The sequence below is a fragment of the Solanum verrucosum genome, unplaced genomic scaffold (genome assembly GCF_900185275.1).
Source record: "Solanum verrucosum unplaced genomic scaffold, falcon-dt-bn FXZP01000287.1, whole genome shotgun sequence".
In the NCBI taxonomy this organism is placed as follows: Eukaryota; Viridiplantae; Streptophyta; class Magnoliopsida; order Solanales; family Solanaceae; genus Solanum; species Solanum verrucosum.
The window spans coordinates 2620220-2640038 of NW_026020292.1; the positions used below are offsets into that span (position 1 = coordinate 2620220).

At 37.7% G+C, this 19819-nt stretch overlaps 2 pseudogenes; one reads left to right on the top strand and one right to left on the bottom strand.

Annotated features, from left to right (window-relative positions):
* The first annotated feature begins 7053 nt into the window (after positions 1–7053).
* Positions 7054–10725, top strand: LOC125834526 (histone H2B.3-like; annotated as a pseudogene).
* Positions 10726–12303: 1578 nt separating this feature from the next.
* The window catches only part of LOC125834527 (uncharacterized), a 65735-nt pseudogene continuing 58219 nt past the window's right edge, over positions 12304–19819 (bottom strand).

Sequence of the window (19819 nt, forward strand, 5' to 3'; positions counted from 1 at the left end):
CCTCTGGGCCAAACCACCGGGCCTTTGGTGCTCGACCTTCACTTGTTGGCAATTTGGACACTTAGCAACAAACTCGGCAATGTCCTTCTTCATGCCATTCCACCAATAAACTTCTCTCAAGTCACGATACATCTTTGTGGAACCCGGATGAATGGAATATCTGGAGCTATGAGCTTCCTCCATAATTCTCTCTTGGAGTCCATCTACTATGGGTACACACAATCTACCCTGAAATCTCAAAACACCATCTCCCCCTTGTTCAAAAGCTAATACTCTTTGCTTTTGAACATTTGCCTTCAACTCAGGCAAAATGGGATCTTGGTCTTGTTTCTCTTTCACTTCTGACACTAAGGATGACTCGGTCCCATTTTCCACCGCTATTCCTCCTTCTGCGGAATCTGTAAGTCTGACTCCTAGGAATACTAGTCTGTGGCCATCTTTTGCTAACTCTCTCTTTCCTTCTTCAATATGGGCGGTGCTACCCATAGACAACCTGCTCAAAGAGTCAGCATCAACATTAGCCTTACCTGGGTGATAAAGAATACTCAGGTCATAGTCCTTAAGTAATTCTAACCACCTCCTATGTCTGAGATTAAGCTCTTTCTGAGTAAGCACATATTGAAGACTCTTGTGATCAGTAAATACATCAACATGCACACCATACAAGTAATGACGCCATATTTTCAAGGCGAACACTACAGACGCCAGCTCTAAGTCATGGGTTGGGTAGTTCTTCTCATGAACTTTCAACTTTTTGGAGGCATAAGCTATAACTTTGCCATTCTGCATTAAGACACACCACAAAACCTTGAGTACCTTCTGGTAAAGTCAAAACTGGAGCAGAAATCAACCTCTTTTTCAATTCCTGAAAGCTTTTTTCACAAGCTTCAGACCATTGAAATTTCACTGTCTTCTGAGTTAACTTTGTCAAAGGAGATGCAATAGACGAGAACCCCTCAACAAACCTTCTATAATAGCCAGCTAAACCTAATAAACTCCTAATTTCAGTTGGAGATGTGGGTCTAGGCCAATTCTGCACTGCCTCAATTTTCCGAGTATCAACTTTAACTCCATCACTAGATACAATGTGGCCTAGGAATGCCACCGACTCAAGCCAAAACTCACACTTAGAGAACTTGGCATACAACTCCTTATCTTTCAAAGTCTGAAGAACTATTTTGAGATGACTAGCATGATCTTCTTCATTCCTTGAATAAATTAGTATGTCATCAATGAAGACGATAACAAACATATCTAAATAAGGTTTGAAGACTCTATTCATCAAGTCCATGAAAGCTGCCGGTGCATTGGTCAAACCAAAAGACATGACCAAGAACTCGTAATGACCATATCGAGTCCTGAATGCTGTCTTTGGAATATCACATTCCCTTACTCTTAACTGGTGATAGCCTGATCTGAGGTCAATCTTCGAAAAACAAGTGTCACCTTGAAGCTGATCGAAAAGATCATCAATCCTCGAAAGAGGGTACTTATTCTTGATGGTAACCTTATTCAACTGGCGGTAATCCATACACATCCTAGGGGAACCATCTTTCTTTCTCACAAACAAGAACGGAGCACCCCAAGGTGAGACACTCGGTCAAATGAAACCCTTTCCTAGGAGATCTTTCAATTGCTCTTTCAACTCTGTTGGTGCCATTCTATATGGCGGAATAGAGATATGATGAGTATTTGGAATGAGATCTATGTCGAACTCTATTTCTCTCTCATGAGAAATTTCGGGTAGATCATCAGGAAAAACTTCTGGAAACTCTCTTACTATAGGAACTGACTGCAAAGGAGGTATCTCAATACTAGAGTCAATAACTCGGACTAAGTGATAGATACAACCCTTTGAAACTAACTTTCTCCCCTTAAGGTACGAAATGAAACGACCCTTAGGCCCTGCTGAACTACAACTCTACTCTATAACTGGCTCATTCGGAAACTGAAACTTGACTGCTCGAGTTCTACAATCTATCGATGCATAACAAGCATGAAGCCAATCCATACCTAGAATGACATAGAAATCTACCATGTCTAACTCAACCAAATCAGCCATGGTGCTCTTGTGATTGACGGAAATAGGACAATCACGATAGACTCTTTCTGCTAGAATAGACTCCCCTACTGGTGTAGAAACACAAAAGGGTTCACAAAGTCTTTCAGGAAGAACATCAAACTTATTTGCAACATAAGGAGTTACAAAAGATAAACTTGCTCCTGGTCTAGCAAAGCATACACGTCAAAAACAAAGACTTTGATCATACCAGTGACAACATTTGGAGAGTTCTCTTGCTCATGGCGACTGGTGATTGCATAGAGGCGGTTTGCTCCTCCACTGGTACTAGAAGTAGCTCCTCTAGGTGCCGCCCTATCTGGGGGAGCAACTGATGCAGATTGGGCCCTATTGCCCAGATTTCCTCTACCTTCCTTATTCTTTGGGCACTCCTTCATAAAGTGACCCTCTTGTCCACACTTAAAGCAACTCATATGGCCTTGACGACACTTCCCTAGATGAACTCTACCACACCTAGCACATGCGAGAACCCGGTTACTTCCTTGTGTTATACTATTCTGAGACTGTGCAGGTCAAACTCTGAAGTTCTGCGAATTCTGCCCAGTGTACTCACTTTTATTTCTGGGTGCAGGTACACTAACAGATGAAGAGTAGTCCTCTTTGCCTTTGTTGAAAGGACGGACGATTCACATTAACTTTCTGCTACCCGAACTCATTACCGGTCTTGGCTCTCTTACTTTTGAACTCTTCCCTGTCCCTCAGCTTGTCTTCCTCAACCTGTTGTACATAGACCATTAACCTTGATATGTCCATGTCCTCGATAAGCATTGCAGCCCTACCTTCCTTACTCGACAACCGAGACAGTCCAGCTACAAACAAACTCATTCTACTCCTCATGTTCGTAACAATCTCCGAAGCATAGCGGGATAGTTGTGTGAACTTCGGATTGTACTCTTGAACACTCAAACACTCTTGCTTAAGTGTGAGGAACTCACGTACCTTGGACTCTTTCAATTCTCGGGGAAAGAAACTCCCCAAGAAAGCTTCCTCAAAACAAGCCCAACTCGCAAGTGGTGCATTCTCAGCTCTGCCCCCTTTCCACTGATCGAACTAAGTTCTAGTAACATCCTTCAATTGATACGCAACTAGTTCAACCCGCTCAGTATCTGCCACATGCATCACATCAGAAATCTTTTTCAGCTCCTCAATGAAGTTTTCTGGATCCTCAGTAGTGCTCGAACCCATAAAATTTGGAGGATTCATCCCCAAGAACTCACGAATCCTTGAAGTGTCAGCTCCTTCCTGTCGAGCTCCCCTTTGCTGACCAATTTGAGTAGTTACTGCTTGACTCAGAATTCTAATTGCCTCTCTGAACTCGGCATTAGAAACTTCCTCTTGTGGTTGCACTCCCAGGGCATAAGGTAACTCTTGCTCATCAACATAACATCTAGGAAGACGCTCTCTGCCAACTCTTCGAGAAGGCATAACTATCTGAAACACGCGCAAGCATGAATTAGAAAGAAACTTTTTAGAGATCAACTCTAACGCATGAGATGAGTGTGAAAGAAATGAGAATTCATCCTAAATGTTACAGCCTCCCAATTATAGATGTTGCGCGCTTCACACCGATAACTAGGACTCTACAGACACGGCTTCATAGACTCCCTAAGACTCTTGAACTCTGTGCTCTGATACCAAGTTTGTCACGCCCCGAGCCTACACCCTGGACGTGGCCGGCACTCGAAAACCATTACTGGCCCTCGAGCGAACCCTTGGCCTGGCTTTCTTAACTCAGCGAAAACCTAACTCCACAGAATAACTCCATGAAGTGCAAGGTTTTAAAACAACCCAACTGATAAGAATCTAGCCAAAAAGGCAACTCAAGTGTCAAAATAGAATATTTACATATATACATATATGAGAGACTCAAAACTAACTGACTGACTGTCTATGAAGCCTCTATAATACTGAGATGGATGTTGGGACAGAACCTGCAACATCCTAATAAAACAAAACTAAGAGAACAACATAACCAAGTCCTCCGGAACACAAAGAGGCTCACCACTGACTCTGGAGTGTTCAGCTGGATCAACGATGTGCTGGATGCTGACCCTGGGTACCTGCGTCTGCATCGTCATAAGATGCAGGCCAACTGGCATTAGTACACTGAATGTACGAGTATGCGAGCTGGAAAGCTAAACCACAACATAAGCTTGAAAAGAGTACAAATGAACTCTTACCTTGGCTCTATTCAACTCATGAATAACTGAAGTCAATATATAAAGCAATAAGATACATGCAATATATAAAGCTTGTAAAAATAGTGTAAACAACTTACCTCGTTATTGATAAAACAATAACAACTCAACTTTACTTATATAAAAGTAATATAACTTTTGTGGGAGATTATCTAACCAACCACCACCACTATGAGACTAAGTGGTGATACAACGTTTTACCTCATGTTGCCCAAGGACCATCCTATACCTTGTTGTGATATAGGAAGGTAACTTTACCAAGTGGATCCACTAGCTTAAATTTACGTGATCATCTAAAAAGTATGACCCATTAAATCCCATGTTGGTTACATGGTTCTTATGGAGAGTTTAGTTAATATGAACTCGTGTCCCCAATTCGGTGCTCAAGACTACTCCCAAAAATACTTTAGCTCATAAGTGTTTTAAACACATCTTTCTTTAGTTGAGATAATTACTCAAAACTTAGCCCAAAGGCTCACTTGGAAACGATGTTCCTTTTTCTTGAAAATTAGCCCAAAGGCTCTATTGGAATCATAGTTCCCTACTCAATTGTAAAAACATTTAGACACTTCTTTGGGAATACATAGTTCTCTAATAACTCTTGAGAAATGAACTTAACTTTATACACTTTACTCAACTTGAAACTCTCGACTCTTTACTCTTTACTAGACTTGAAACTTGAGACTTAAAATGAAGTTAAAACGTTCAACATAGACTCTTGAAAAGCTTTAGAGACTTGCTTTGACTCCTTTCTTGAACTTCTAAACTCAACTCTTAACTTCACTTGACTTGGAAACTAACTCTCCTTGAATTGGAATTATGAATTCAAGGTGTTTGATCACATGTTATGGACGAGTTCTTGACATTTAAACGTACCTTGGAGTGTTGGAAACAACTATGAAACATAGGTACAATACCTAGGAACATGGATGTATGAAAAAGTGGGGAAGGAATGGGAAGACTTGGCGCTCTGAGAGGCGCGGAGCGCCAGACCTCAAAGGTCAGAAGGGTCTGGTTGGGGCTCTGCTAGGGGTGCCGCCCCAAGGGCTGGACCTCAGAGTCCCTTTTGGGGCGCGCTGGCTGGCGCGATGCCCCAGCCCTTTTCCCCGAAAACTTGACTTTTCTCCATTTTTCCAACTCTAAACCTCCCTTACCTTCAATGGTTTGAACCCCAAACACTAAGGATCATAAAATCCCTCAACATACTAGAGATTCAACTCAAAAACACAACCAAATCATGTCTCAAATCAACAAGAACTTCAACAACACCATCAACAACATCAATAACACAACCAACAACATCAACAACACAACCAATCTTTTCTTGAAGATAAAGCGAGCTTGGTGTGTGGGGGAAAGGACCAACCCAACACTATGAACTCACATAGCTAATAGGGATCACCCCCGACGATATCCACGACGATCCATGGCGAAACCTTGCTTGATCTTTTCTTTCTCCTCGTCTTCTTCTTTTCACTCACAAACCTTTACTCTCACTCTTTAAAATGAGGAAAACTGATCAAAATCAGTCTAACACACTCATATATATCCAAAAGAAAAGGCTAGGTAAAAGACCAAAATACCCTTACAAATTTCCGGACAGACTTCCCTGCCAACTGCCCAACTTCTGAAGGGTATAACTCACTCACATGAACTCGGAATTGAGCAAACTCGGTGGCGTTGGAAAGACCAATCCACGAAATTTGCAAACATAACTGGAACTACACCTAGATCATCCTGATCTAGGAGTTATAACTGTTCAAAGTTGGCCAAAAATTCATTATTTTCAATACTTGGCCAAATTTTCCAGATTTTTTAATTCCTTCCAAAAATGATTAAATTCCAATTCTAAGCCTCTTCATAGTTATTTCAAATTGTCGGATGTTACAATTTAATAGAATAGTGACTTAAAAATTTGTTTCTTAGAGGTCAATTGGAAACATGTGAGAAATTGTATTTTATTTTTTATTGAACCATTTTCATTTACTATCTCGAATATGTTAGTAGCTTTAAAGAAATTATCTTAATAAATAATGCTCTATCACTCTAATTATTAAATGTAAAAAGTTGAAATTAAATTTGAACTCAATCACATATAACTGCAACCTGCCTCGCATTAGTTTTAAAAAAACCACGTTAACCCATCCCGCACAACCTTAAACCCTCTCCACCCTGCATAGCCTTAAACCCATCCCGCCTTGCCCAATTGCCATCTCTATGTAGGATATTTAGCCGAGAAAACTAGCATGTTTATAGTGGGATTCAAACCCATAACTCTAGCATGAAAAGCTTTTTCATGACCACTTCCTCACCATTAAGGTGTCACTCAATTTTGTTAGGTCTTCACGAATTAATATACATATATATTTATTTAATTTTCTAGTATAATTACATAATCTATGAAAAACTACTGGATTCGTTCAAACCCACAAATCCCACCTAACTCTACCCGTACAAAAACTTTCCTACTAGAACAATTAGTGCAAGTGTATATGTCGAGCTGATCAGTTTAATTTGGGTATACTAAAATTCTAACTCAATTTTGTGTAGAAGCGATAGAATTAATCAGTAATCGATTTAGACTTTTTGACAATAATACTCAAAATTTCTACATATCCTTTGCTTGATATATATTTGCTCTACTTGGCAATGAGATGGCATAATTTGAATTTAGTATTTTAGCTCGTACGTACATGGAAAAATCATGCAATTTCTTGATATATTTGCTTTGAGAAAAAATAACATTTTTGATACAACAAGTTTTACAGGTGGAAAATGGGTTAGATTTTTGTGTGAAGAAAGATAATTTTTTTAAGGTTTTCTATTATATTGATTTGAATCAAGGGGCAAGAAAAGAAAAGGTATCAAGGTATTTTTGGAGAAGAAGGAAAAAGAGGAGGCAAGAAAAAGAAGAGGAGAAAATTTCTGAAATAGCAAATATAATAGACATAATAAGGTTCTATAGCTATAATTTTGATAATTGTGTTTCATAGCTACAGTTTTGTTTGCTATGTAGACTGCGGTTTGTATATTTCTGTCTGTTTGTATATTTCACTTGCGAATATACAAATAGGGTATATATATACAATTTTTGTATTTGAACATTTAGAAATTTTTCAGAACTCCATTTGTACATTTCGCTTGCCAATATACAAATACGGTAATTTATTAGGAACTTTTCATAAATCGTATGCAAATAACTAGAGTAAACATATACAAAATTCTAGATTTATACAATCAAATTATGGATTTATAGAAAATCAGGCTAATTATACAAATCAGGTGAATACCAAGAATTGGGGAAACTTTAGCTGCGAACTACAATTTTCTTAAACTGTAGCTAGAGTACCTAATATAGGTTAAATATGCTATTCTGCGCAATTTTCCCAAAGAAGAAGTCAATCTTTTCTTATTTTAAAACTTTTCTAAATTCCTTTTTCTCACTTTTCCGTTAGCCGAGGGTATTTTTGAGCCTATTGGTGTAACGGTGAGGGTAATTTTGCACCCAAAATCAAATAGAGAGTATGTTTGCTCAATTTCTAATAATTTAAAGGTATTTTTGATCATTTTTCTTAAATATAAATAATTTAAAATAAAATCATAAATATGAGAAAATATAAATGAGGAGCAAAATGGAACATTTTTTAAATAATTCTTTTCAATTTTTAACCATTTACTTATTTTGAACTATGAAAAAAGTCTAATGATTCACTTACTTTGAAATAAAAGGAGTATTTTGAACATGGAAACAAAATTCAATAATTCACTTAATATGAAATAAATGGAGTAATTAAAAAGGAATTCAACTTTAATCTACACCGTTGATTGATTATGACATCTAACGGTTCAAACTTCAAGCTCACGATCCGCGTCATCCAAAAGTAACCGATGAACAGCTAGCCCTGACTCATATATAATAAATCTCTTCATCTCTTTCATTTCACACAATTTAAACTCAAAAGCCCTCCATTTCTTACTGATTTCTGAAATTCCCTTCGATGGCACCAAAGGTAGAGAAGAAACCCGCAGAGCTGCCGCCGGAGACAAGAAAAAGAAGAGGTCGAAGAAGTCAATCGAGACCTACAAGATCTGTATCTTCAAGGTGCTGAAATCAGATAGACCATCACACTTAGAATCTCCAAGAATGTCATTAAGAAACATAAATTGTAATTAATCAAGCATAGACATGTTTCTTGAAGAACACTTATTCCGCAATTTTAGAAAAAGAGGATTTCTTGGTTAAGAAGTTTATGGAAGAGAAGAGTGTGAATTGTAGAGACACACAAGAATAAGGCTTTAAATAGGCTTTTTTAGAAAATGTTTGTTTAGTAGTGTTGAGGACATGAATATATCTTTTGGGACAAGTGGAAGGAACAGGTACACGTGCATTGATTATATATTTAATTATGAATAATTGTAGTGCACATACCTTAGATCTCTGGAAAATGCTGAATTTTTGTTGATCATGACTATGTCCTCATCATCTAGATCAGATTCATCACTCTCAGTTGCCTTGAAAGAAAAAAATCATATATTTGCTTCTTTTACTCATTTTTGTGTTATCAACATTCATCTCATAAGTCTTTAGATTTCTTATGAATGGTTGTCAAATCATTTGCTTCTCTAATTGCAGTGATCTTGATCTCCCACGACTTAGGTAGAGTCTTCAGCACTTTATCCACTTGTTCCCCAGTAGTATATATCTTTCCCAAAGACACCAGCTTATTCACAATAGTAGTGAATCTAGTAATCATATCTTGAAGTGATTCACCACTCTCCATCTTAAATGCTTCATATTCTAGTCTAGCAATTATAAATTTTCTTACTTGGGGAGTTCCTTCATGTGCATTGACTAGTGTGTCCCAAATTTGTTTCGTTGTAGTACAACTAGAGATGCGATTGAACTCGTCAGATCCAAGTCCACATACAAGGATGCACTTAGCTTTAGCATTCTTTGCGAGCATTCTATAATCAGCTTCTCCATATTGAGCCTTGGGCTTTGGAATGACTTTCCCTTCATAATCCTTCATCATAGGAATAGAGGACCATCAGTAACTCTCATCCATAATTCATAGTCATGGGCTTGTATAAAATCTTCCATTCTCGCCTTCCACCATGCGTATTAATGTCCATTGAATAGTGGTGGTATGTTGATGTATTGACCTTCACTGTGTCCAAGAGGAGGGGCAGAATTCATAGTAATCTTATCTTGAGTTATTAGACTATACAAAGATAACCTGCTCTGATACCAATTGTTGGAATTATGATCCCCTTTATTTTGTAAAGGAACACGTACTAACTACTTGTTATTTACAGTTTGTGAGTTCTAGTAATTTATTTCGTAAAATAATAATTAGTTCACAACTTTGTATTATTTATCTCAACTCCAAACAACACAAAGATTACACACCTAGGTACTAAGGAATTATAAACTCTAATTCCTAGCTAAGAAATTATAAACTCTAATTCTTAGATACCCAAGACAAAAACCCCCAGGTTTAAGTCTTATGCCGTCTGTCAAGTTTCTCAAACTTGTTAGACGAATCCTACACACACACTTGATTGTAATTAGAACTCTTAACTACAATCTTACAACTTTTTCCTCACAAACTCGCAACACTCCCCAAGTAAATCTCAAAACTCTCTCAAACTCTTGATCGTGTTTTGATCTTCTCTCTATGTAAGTGCGCAATTTTCTCCGACAAAAATATTTCCCTATTTATAGATTTGAACTCCTCACAGTCTTCCTTCTTCAAGTTGAACTCGACTATCTTCTTTGTTCTCCTTATTTGACTTGAACTTGATTTCCTCGATCATCTGATCATGCTTTCTACTTCATTCCAGATTTGAAACCACATTCACGTCATTATACTTCCTTCTTTGCTTATGCTTCCTACTTCATAAGGATTTATTTATGAAAGGAAACCTTTTAGCACTGGTTTCTTGTCGAAAAAGCAACTCTTTCACCGCTTTATAACTTCTAATTCGCGTGGTTGATGTTCTCCTTATCCCAGTCAGATTGGGTCTGAAAGGAACATGTCAGCGTAACCAGTTCCTTTCATCTGTTCCTCTATTTGTCAATTATCAAAATCTTTCTCGATCTAACACAGGTTCATCCATATATAGGGATTTCAAGCAAGTCCATGGGTATCATGAACAGCTTCATCAATGATATCTTTGAGAAGCTTGCTTAGGAATCTTCTAGGCTTGCTAGGTACAACAAAAAGCCCACCATCACTTCTCGGGAGATTCAGTCTGCTGCCCGATTGGTCCTTCCCGGTGAATTGGCTAAGCATGCCGTCTCTGAGGGTACCAAGGCGGTTACCAAATTCACTATCTCTTAGATATGTGTTAGTTTTGTATTGATTTTTCTGTTGGGTTTATGATTTCAGTTAGCGTTTTGGAGATGTAAGGAACAGAAAAATTGAATCTAAAATAGATTTGATGAACTTGATGCTACTCTTGATAAGTGATATATGCTATAATTTTTACATGCAAGGGTACAAAAAAAAAAAATGACAAAGCTGCTAAAAAGTTATAAATAGAGGATTGTTGGCTCAACTGGAGATGATAGTTATGAAAAGGAAAAACTATGGTGAAAAAACAAATGATAATTAATAAGTATTACAGAGATAGTAATAGTATACATAAGGCTAATACTACGACAACCTACCATCATGAAACAGGAAATTTAAAACTATCCGGAAGCTAACAAAATATTTATAATTTGTTTGGTATGGTTTAAAGGCTATATATCCACATAGCCAAATTCCCAATTTCAATTAGGAACTTAGGATTATAAATAAATTAGGCATTAATTAAAAGTTTAGAAATAGTTTGGTATTGTGCCTACCTGGGTAATAATACTAACTAATGATGCAAAATTCCGAGAAACAGTTCAGTTCGAGAGAATGTTATTGAACCCAAATGTTAAAAGCCATGCAAAAAATTCCTTCTACGAATGAAGGGAAAACAGGAATCCGTATTGAACCTGTAAGCTGTGCTCCCTCCTGTAAGCAAGGGCGCGGGAAAATGTGAATTTGGAGCTTGATGAATTTCGGCAAAGAAACAGTGAAGAAAGTACGTGAAATTTCTTATGATTACAGCACAGAGGCTGTTAGAAAAATGGACGAATCGTTAGAGTTAAAGGTATCGAAAAACTTGTTGAGTACATGACGGATGATGAAACCCGTGCTGAGATGGTTTATTTCAGTGCAAAATTAGTCAAAAATGCTATCCTTTATTCCTTCAAGGAAGCAGCCAACATCTTAATTCCTGGTTAGCTCCCTGTCAAACTTTTTTGTTCCCCTTTTCTTTCTTCCAATGTTAAAATTCTGTTGCGACAACAAGTGACTATTGAATTATTAGCTGTTAAAAATGGTGGATGTGACCAGTTAAATTAATAACAAAAGCAACAAAATGGTCATTCAGTTTTAGGGGTATTTTTCGTAATTCAACATATTTTCGTATATCGAGTCCTATGTATAAGAATATAAATTTGAAATAATAAAGTATCAATTTATGTGAATGATCACTACAATTAATGTGTTGTGTTTTTTCTTCTGATTTATTGGAGATATGTTATTGACTCATTTTTTTCACAAGTTGTTATACTCATTTGTCAAATTCGCATTAGAAGGTAGAAATAGTCCAAATGTTTGAATGATACAAGTTCATTAATCAATTCCAACTTTTTGTAAAAGCTTTTTCCCCTTTGTAAAAGTTCTTATATTTTATCCTTGCAGATCGATGTCTTTGAGTTAGACAGAACAAGTATAATTCTTTTTTAGTTTCAGTTAAAAGACAGTAGTGCAAGACATAGCAGGACAATACTACAAACTGAAGAGGATTTGACGGAAGAACTACAAAGTGAACACTTTATACTAGTCATCTATGTCAAATATCAAAGAAATATATCATCTGAAGGAAATGGCATTGTCAGATTGAAAAAAAAAATACACTGCCAGTACAGTTTCTCTCATTTCATGTTCCCACACCTGCACGTAATAGACGAGTATTTTACCCTCAGTTATGTGTAATTGAGTCACGCATGGCAGAACTAGGAGGCAGGGAATTTCCATTTACAAGGACTTGTTCCAGAAGATTAACTCGCACAGACTTGAATTGATAGCGCTGCAGTAAAAATAATAATATATTAGTGAGGAGTGACAAAATTTGGCTGGCAGATTATTATAAATCACACGAGCAAGGCAAATGATTGAGATATCACTTTTCATCCAATTACTCACATGCTAAAAGTAGCCACCTTAATTCATTTGGAAACTTGTTGGTGCTATTTAATTCAGATATAGCAAGAAATGACTTCATCTTTCTGTTTAAGGAAGACCCTTCTGCTTCCAATCAGTTATAACCAAGAAAAGGGCAGATTAACTCCCTATTGGTAGTAACTTGTCAATTTTACCATACTATTGACACCAAATTACCACTGCTAGAGGCTCAAGTGCATCCTGCCTTGATGTGTTATAAGGTGGAGTCGATACACAAAATAAAGGGATATAAACTAATAGAACAGATCTAATATGTGGTGCTTACAGGAAAAAAAAAACGTGATATAGAAAGAAAAATGATATTTGGAATAGCATTGCATCTGAAATACCACAGATACTATAACGAGTTTACCTTTCCTTCCATTTCAAAATCAACAAATTTGCAAATGGGATCCAATAGTGTGACCTGATCTCCTTGTTTAATCTGTCAAATAGAGTAGTTTGTTAAGTAATGATGTGAAAATCTAGTTCCTATGTCATTTTTCACTTCTTTTCCTTTTTGTTTCTTTTTGTCCTTGCAGTATCAACTTTTCATAGAGCATGCGTTTCCTAAAAGAAGCTTCGTGTATGTTATTTTCATCTTCTTATTTAACAAAGATCCTTAACAGCAGTAGTTGGAGAGGAAAGATCCTTCGCTTATTTTTTAGGCATGTAGTGCTGCAGCAGTTTAGCAGCAGACTAACCTGTCAATATCTGAAATTTATTTGTTTGATTTTCTTATCTCGGTTTCTCTTAGATACTGTACTTCACTAGACCATTTTTTCTAGGAAGTAAGATCTTAATGGATAAATGTTCCAAGAAACAATTAAACATCATAAAGTAGTGCTTACTGCTTCCTTCTGTATGCCGAACACTGTAAGTACAAAACTGTTCTCTTCAGAGTCACAGAGCATATAGTATCTGTAGAATAAGTGTACACATTGAGAAATAAGTATTTAAGCATAAAGTAGGGCTGCATAGACAAGTATGACTTTCACTTTTAAAGGAAATGCTGATACTGATCAACTCGTGTGGGTTCCTCCAAGATGAAGTAACTTACACTGGAGCTTTATACTCATTTAATGAAGCACCGTACAGCTGCTATAACCTCAATCCGTTTGTTAAGGCCTTCAGTTAAGAGATCCACGGTTGCTCTGTTGTATGAAGGATTCACTGCCAGAAAGCACTCTATTACCTCAACTAGTAGATAAATAGCTGAATCATATACCTCATTGTTTACAGTTAAATATCTAAAAAGAATGAGCCTTACAATCAATATTAGCAAGTGATTGGATCAGGGAAGACAAGCTTGTTTCCGTACTCTTTTCCTTACTCTTTCCCTTATTCTTCCCCTTACTCTTGTCTTTATGCTTACCCTGAAAAGCAGGATCACATAATTCAAATGCACTTCACAATCTCATTCATAATGTCTTAAAAGAATTCAAAAGAAGAAAGTATTTAACAACTGAGAATCTTAAGGCATTATTTATCATAACTTTCCTGTTCCTTGAAAAAATTCAAGAAATGAAAGAAGAAGAAACAATTAAAATGTTACCCCATGCACCATTCAGTCAATACAGGGCTATGCTCCTGCTCAGTTAACTCATTGAACAAATAAATTGGACTATTTGAAGGACACAAGATATAGTCAGTACCTCATCTCCTTTTCTTTATTGTGCATGAGTACCTTTCGCAACTATTTGTAGTGGTAAGGTCTGTACACTCTACCCTCCCCAGATCCCACTTAGTGGGATTCCACTGAGCATGTTGTTGTTCTTGCTGTAGTAAGTGAAAAGGATTCAGAAAAAAATTTCGCCTAGTAGGAGAATCTTTACAAAGCTTTTTGGGGTTGCCATAGTACAATATTACTTAGACACCCAACTTGAATATTTCTATCCAAACAACTCTTAATTTCACATAATCTTAGCTTCCTATTGCAGTTTCCTAGCCTCTACTTGTTTGGCAATATTCCGAGAATCACTCAATCAACTGCACCTCAAACCTACACATTAAGACAATTTTAGAAATCATAGAAAAGCATGACTATCTTTTGATGCTTTTTTCTGTCATACCATAAAACCAAATTTCATGTTATATCCGTCCTTCCTAGCTATCTTTAGTACTTGTTACCTAAAGGTTGTCAGAGCAGAACTTTGTAGATAATGAATGGTTATCTCCAAAACCATCTAAAAGGACTACCTCTGTTAGCATGATTGGACAGATTCTAAATATCTGTACGTATCTATGTTATAACTCTAAATATCTGTGTAATGATGATAGGAGATAGCATAGATTAATGTAGAATATTTTCAGAGATATTACAATTAGGAATAACATATATTTAGAGATATATAGCAGATTTTTAGGCATGTAAATCAAAAAAATTTCTATTTAATGGAAGAACTCTCATTTGAGAGAACTCATTCAGCAAAATTGACATGGTATTAGAGCCTTTTTCAGTGCTTTGATTCTTAGTGTCTTTCATCTGTGGTTTCTTTCAGAATTTTTTTTTGAAAGTTTTGGTTCTACTTACTGTTTTTTAGTCAACAGTAAGTCCTAAGTATATTGGAATTTTAGGCATCTTGGATTCTTAGTCTTGGTCATTCTGGTTATTTTGTGTCATTACATTTCTATCTTCCTTAACTTGTCAAGAACATAGCGTCATATCAGTTTGAGTCCTTCCATGTTCATTTCACAGGAAAAAATTACTCTGCCTAGGAATTTCAATTCCAACTATTTGTCACTAGAAAAGAATTATGGAAACATATAGATGGAAGCGATCCTACTCCTACTGATCCTACAAAGCTCGGTCAATGGAAGGTTAAATATGCTTGGGTGATGACATGGATTTTAGGGTCAATTGACCCTTTTATTGTTCTTAATCTCAGGCCATACAAGACAACAAAGGCCATGTGGGATTATTTACTAAAGGTTTACAACCAAGGCCATAGCGCAAGGCGCTTTTAGTTAGAGCATGAAATTGCTATGTATTCTCAAGGAGGTCTCTCTGTTCAAGATTATTTCTTTGGATTTCAGAACTTATGGGCTGAATTTGCCGATATCGTTTATGCTAAAATATCTTTTGAATCTCTCTCCATCATTCAAGGAGTTCATGAACAAAGCAAGTGAGATCAATTTTTGATGAAATTAAGATCTGATTTTGAAAATGTTCACTCCAACTTGATGAACCGTGATCCATCTCCCTCGTTGGATGTCTGTTTTAGGGAATTACTTCGTGAAGAGCATCGTCTCTTCACACAAAATGCTTTCCATCAAGGAAATGTTGTCACTGTCGCATTTGCAGCTCAAGGGAAAGGAAAGGGCATGGATATAGCTAGAACTAAATGCTACAGTTGCAAGAAATATGGTCATATTGCTAGAAATTGTGGCAAGAAGTTCTATAATTATTGTAAACAACAAGGACACATTATCAAAGAGTGTCCCACACATCCTCAAAACCGTAGGGCAAATGCTTTTCAAGTTGGGATAAATGGTTCAACTACAGATAACTCGTCTTCAGTAGGACAAGTTCTTACTCCTGAAATGGTACAACAAATGATCTTGTCAGCATTTTCAGCTTTCGGGCTGCAAGGTAATGAGGTAATATCTAAATTTTGGCATGTTGATTTTGGCGCTTCCAATCATATGACCAACTCAACTAATATAGTCAAAAACATCCGTGAGTATAATGGTCCAACACAAATTCAAGTTGCCTGTAACATCCGAAAATTTGAAATAACTATGAAGAGGCTTAGAATTGGAAATAGTCATTTTTGGAAGGAATTCAAAATCTGGAAAATTTGGTCAAGTATGGGAAAAAATGAGTTTTTGGCCAAATTTGAGCAGTCATAACTCATAGCTCAGAATGAGTTATGTGTAGTTCCAGTTTTGGTTGCGAAGCTCGTGGAATGATCTTTCCAACGCCACCGAGTTTACTCAATTCCGAGTTTGTTATGAGTGAGTTATGCCCTTTGGAAGTTGCGCAGTTGGCAGGGAAATTAGTCCGAAATATTTTAAGGGTATTTTGGTCTTTTCCCGAACCAATTCTTTTTGTTATATTGTTGTGTTAGACTGATTTTTTTGATCAGTTTGTCCCATTTTACAGAGTGAAAGTAAGGGTTTGAGAGTGAAGAGGAGAAGAAGAGGAGAAGAAGAGGAGAAAGAGAAGATCAAGCAAGGTTTCGTCAAAGATCGTCGTGGATATCGTTGGGGTTGATCCCTACTAGGTATGTGATTTCATAGTGTTGGTTTGGTTCTTTCCCCCACACGCCAAACTCGTTCAATTTCGAGAAAAGATTGATTATGTTTGTTGAAGTTGTTGGTTGTATTTGTTGAAGTTGTTGGTTGTGATTGTGTTGAAGTTCTTGTTTCCGGTCGTGTTTTTGAGTTGAGATCTATTGTATGTTGAGGGGTTTATGATTCTAAGTGTTTGGGGCTGGAACCAATGAAGTTAAGGAGGTTTAGAGTTGGAAAAATGAAGAAGAAAAGTCGAGTTTTCTGGGGAAAGGGGTGGCGCGTCGCGCCTACTAGCGCGCCTCAAAAGAGCTTCTGAGTTTTCTCCTTTGGGGCGCCGCACCTAGCAATGCGCCCCAGCAGTCCTTCTGAGCTTTGAGGGCTGGCGCTCCACGCCTTGCAGAGCGCCAAGGACGCCAAGTTTCCCCATTCATTTCACCCTTTCTCATGCATGTTCCTTGGTATTGTACCTATGTTTCCTAGTTGTTTCCAACACTCCAAAGTACTTTTAAACGTCAAGGAGTCATCCATAAACGTGTGATCATATACCTTGAATCCGTAATCCAATTCAAGGCGAGTTAGGATTAAGTCAAAGTGAAGTTAAGGGTTAAGTCTAGAAGTTAAAGAAGTAAGTCAAAGCAAATTTTCAAAGTTGTTCAAGAGTCTTCATTGAACGTTTTGACTTCGTTTTAGGGTTCGAGTTTCAACTCAAGTAAAGAGTATCGAGTTTTAAGTTAAGTCAAGAGTTTAAAGTTGAGTTCATTTCTCAAAAGCTATTAGGGAACTAAGTATTCCCAAAGAAGTTTATAAATGTTTTTACATTTGAGTAAGAGGGGAACCATGTTTTCAAAAAGAGCCTTTGGGCTAAGTTTTGAGTAATTACCTAAACTAAAGCAATATGTGTTTAAAGACACTTAGGAGCCAAAGTATTTTTGGGAGTAGTATTGAGCACCGAATTGGGGACACGAGTTCATATTAACTCAACTCTCCATAAGAACCATGCGCCAACATGGGATTCGACGGGTCATTCTTTTTAGATGACCACGTAAGATTAAGCTAGTGGATCCACTAAGTTAAAGTAAGGTCATATATTACGACAAGGTATAGAATGGTCCTTGGGCAACGTGAGGTAAAACGTTATATCGCCACTAGGGCCCATAGTGGTGGTTGTCGGTTAAAGAATCTCCCACTAAAGTTATATTACTTTTATATAAGTAAAGTTGAGTTTGTTATTGTTTTATCATTAACAAGCTAAGTTGTTTACATTGTTTTACAAGCTTTATATATTGCATGTGTCTTATTGCTTTATATATTGAGTTCAGTTATTCAGGAGTCGAATAGAGCCAAGGTAAGTGTTCTCTTGCACTCTTTTCAAGCTTAAGTTGTGGTTTAGCTTTCCATCTCTCATACTCGTACATTTCACATACTGATGCCAGTTGGCCTGCATCTTATTATGATGCAGACGCAGGTACCCAGGATCAACATCCAGCACGTCGTTGATCCAGTTGAGCACTCCAGAGTCAGTGGTGAGCCTCCTCGCTTTCCAGAGGACTTGGTTGTTTTGTTCTCTTAGTTTTGTTTTATTAGGATGTTGCGGGGTCTGTCCCAACATACATCTCAATATTATAAAGGCTTCATAGACAGTCAGTCAGTTAGTTTTGAGTTTCTCATCTATGTATATATATAATATTCTATTTTGAGACTCGAGTTGCCTTTTTGGCCAGATTTTTATTAGTTGGTTGTTTTATAACCTTTCATTGCATTGAGTTATGCTTTTGAATTAAGTTTCCGCTGAGTTAAGAAAGCAAGGCCAAGGGTTCCTTGGGGCTAGCAATGGTCTTCGAGTGCCGGCCACGTCCAGGGTGTAAGCTCGGGGTGTGACAACTTGGTATTAGAGCACAGAGTTCAAGAGTCCTAGGGAGTCTATGAAGCCGTGTCTGTAGAGTCCTAGTTATCGGTGTGAAGCGCGCCACATCTATAATTGGGGGCTACAACATTTAGAAAGATTTCTCATTTCTTTCACACACATCTCGTGCGTTAGAGTTGATCTCTAAAAAATTTCTTTCTAATCCGTGCTTGCGCATGTTTTCAGATAATCATGCCTCCACGAAGAGTTGGCAGAGGGCGTCTTCCTAGACGTTATGTTGATGAGCAAGAGTTACCTTATGCACCGAGAGTGCAACATCAAAGGGACATTTCTAATGTCGAGTTCAGAGAGGCAATTAGAATTCTGAGTCAACCTGTAACTAATTAGATTGGTCAGCAAAGGGGAACTTGACATGAAGGAGCTGACAGTTCTAGGATTCGTGAGTTCTTGGGGATGAATCCTCCGAGTTTCATGGGTTCAAGCACTACTAAGGATCCAGAGAACTTCATTGAGGAGTTGAAGAAGATTTTTGATGTGATGCATGTGGCCGATACTGAGTTGGTTGAACTAGCTGCGTATCAATTGAAGGATGTTGCTAGAACGTGGTTCGACCAGTGGAAAAGGGGCAGAGCTGAGAATGCACCACCTGCGAGTTGGGCCGGTTTTGAGGAAGCTTTCTTGGGGCGTTTCTTTCCTCAAGAATTGAGAGAGGCCAAGGTACGTGAGTTCCTCACACTTAAGAAGGAGTCTTTGAGTGTTCATGAGTACAATCTGAAGTTCACACAACTATCCTGCTATGCTCCGGAGATGGTTGCGGACATGAGGAATAAATGAGTTTGTTTGTTGCTGGGCTGTCTCGGTTGTCAAGTAAGGAAGGTAGGGCTGCAATGCTTATCGGGAACATAACATATCAAGGTTGATGGTCATGTGCAGCAGGTTGAGGAAGAGAAGCTGAGGGACAGAGAAGAGTTCAGAAATAAGAGAGCTAAGACCGGTAGCGAGTCCGGGCAGCAGAAAGGTAATTCAGACCGTTCCTCCTTTCAGCAAAGGCAAAAGGGACTTGCTCCGTCATCTGCTAGAGCACCTGTACCCAGATACAGTGGTGAATTTAATGGCAGAATTCGAAGGATTTCAAGGCTAGACCAGCACAGTCTTCGGGTAGTGTGGCACAAGG